This window comes from Aegilops tauschii, chromosome 7 (genome assembly GCF_002575655.3).
Source record: "Aegilops tauschii subsp. strangulata cultivar AL8/78 chromosome 7, Aet v6.0, whole genome shotgun sequence".
Taxonomy (NCBI): Eukaryota; Viridiplantae; Streptophyta; class Magnoliopsida; order Poales; family Poaceae; genus Aegilops; species Aegilops tauschii.
In genome coordinates, this window is record NC_053041.3 from 641854718 (window position 1) to 641857292 (window position 2575).

At 43.8% G+C, this 2575-nt stretch overlaps 1 pseudogene; it reads left to right on the forward strand.

The window, feature by feature from the left end:
- Nucleotides 1–519: 519 nt before the first annotated feature.
- On the forward strand, nt 520–2106 carry LOC141027577 (BTB/POZ and MATH domain-containing protein 2-like; annotated as a pseudogene).
- The last annotated feature ends 469 nt before the right edge of the window (nt 2107–2575 follow it).

The following is a 2575-nucleotide window of genomic DNA, read 5'->3' on the forward strand; positions in this document are numbered from 1 at the left end:
CCACAGCACTCTTCAATTTCAAGGTCTGTTATTCAATCCATAGCTGGTACTAGATGGTAGTAGTAGACAATGGAGACTAGTAGTAGTGTGCTGCATAGGTAGATGCATAGTTCGCATAGATTCATTTTTTTATATGAGAAGTATATATAAGTAACAATCGTAGGAATGGCCGTTCAGTTGGAATTGATCTTCCTGTGGTGCCGTTTTGTTTGTAGTAATTAATTCGGGCCGAGTTCTTTTTTGTAGGAAAGCCCAAGGAAAAGAGAGATAATGCTACCCTGTGATGCAACTCTTCTTTGCCATGGGCTGGTCCAAGAAACATGCGTAGGTGAGTTTTGTCCATAACTTGTATCTAGGCCGAGTAGTGTATTGGCAGGTCATCCTACAATAATTGTGTCCCGCCTTTTGGATAGGTCGAGGTGGTTCACTAGTACATATCTTTCAGTTATTTTAAAATAATGAAGCATATTTTGTGTGCTAATAGGATCTTGTGTGGAATTGCAGGCACTTGAATTGCACATGGAGTTTGGAACTATAATCTCAACTTGCAACGCAACGGTGGTTCAGGATAACCACATATTTGTGGTTAATGACTATAGTGTCATCAAGGAAACTGGACCGGGCAATTTTATGAGGTCCCATGCCTTCCTAGTTGGTGAGTATTACTGTTCAGTTAGATTCTACCCACAAGGAATCAATGCTGAAAGCCAAAAGTGTTGGCGCCGCCTCCTCGCAGCGCCGCTTCTTCTTCCTCGCACACAACTCCCACATGCACTTTCTCCCCTCTCTCAAGAACACACACACACACATGCATATACCAGGGAAGAACACATAGCTTTGCCAAGTGACTCTCCTTTGGCTACCACGAAGGCTACATTTTGCCACTGCCCTCTCGGCCGCATTTTCTCATTCATCGGTCCAACTTAAATACCCAGTACAATAGACTCACACGTACCAAGGCAACAACCTGCCTGGTTCTCATGCCATGCACCCCACGACTTGATCCACTAATCAACTGACCTATGCACTAACTAATCTAGCTACATGCATGCGCACGTACAGCACCGGTGCAATCTCTCCACAACGGCCACATGACTTGGCCGGCTAACAAACTCATGCATGCTACACTATCTAATCTCCTAATTCCACTACTAACTTGTGTGTACAGACATTAACTCATCTTCACGTGAGTACACAGGCGCAGTCTAGCAGCTGGACACGACTGAATGCATGACTCAACAAAAACAAATAATCTAAACTAGCAATAATAAGATTAGTTCCAACAAAAAGCACATCTCTATTCTTGTTAAGCTTATGAGGGAAAATGCTGAAGTGAAGGCAATATTTTGTTATCGATTGATCTCCCCAAGAGGACAGAGCACGGAGTGGAATCAGATCGGAGTGTTAAACTTATCTAGTGCAGAAGGCAAATGTAGGATGGGAAGGTCGGACAAGGTAATGGAGAAAACTTTGCTTGAAGCAGAATATGTGGAATTTGACCACTTCTTGATTGAATGTTCAATCACTGTTACGAAAGATCCATTGGTGACTTGCAGTGACTTACTACTTTCACCCCAAGTGAAGCTGCCACAATCCCATCTATCAACTGATATGGCAAATCTATTAGAGTCAAAAGAAGGGGCGGACGTGACCTTCTACTTCCAAGGTGAATCATTTCTTGCACATATGGTCGTGCTTGCTGCAAGGTCCTCTGTGTTTAGGGTGCAGCTCTATGGCCCAAGGATGGAGAAAGACGGTTCATCTATAATCGTGCAAGATATGTTACCTGACGTTCTTAAGGCTCTCTTACATTTTTTGTACACAGACTGCTTGGTGCTTCCTTTCGACGATTTCGATGACGAGGACATAGAAGAGATTGTACGCCACTTACTCGAGGCTGCCGATCGATACGCAATTGAAAAGCTGAAGCTCATATGTGAGGCTATTCTTTACAGGTGTCTTCATGTACAAACAGTGGCAACTACATATGCGTTAGCTGATCAACATTAGTGTAACGATCTCAAACAGGAATGCCTCAAATTTATGGCATCTCCAACAATACTTGGTGAAGTGATGGCAAGCCAAGACTATGATAACCTCAAGTGAAAGAGTGCTAGTTTTCCTAAGCGTAAACGAAAAGTATGTTTACACGAGTCTTTATTATACATTGACAAGTGCAAGTGATGAACGTGTGTAGGACGTGGAGAGTGTGGATGCAACCAATCCAAGACTTGGTGTTCGCTAGTGAAAACAGAGTGACGGCTAAACCAAATTATACACTAAACTGAAGCCAAATACACTAGTGAAGACAAAAGTGATGGCTAAACTGAAGCCACATACAATATTAGATTCACAGAAACTAGACACGGAAGGCGAGACCCTCGGAGAGTCCAGCAGCGGCGGCGACCCTATGTGTGCATCGCGAGCGTGTTCCGTTGCCTCTAATTAATAAGCTTGAGCGCCAGCTGCAGGTGGTGAGAGAAAATCAAGAAGACACACCTGATGAGAGAGACAACGGCGGCCAATTCGGGCAACAATGGTTCACACCTGTGTTATGGAAGAAGGCGGAGTAGAA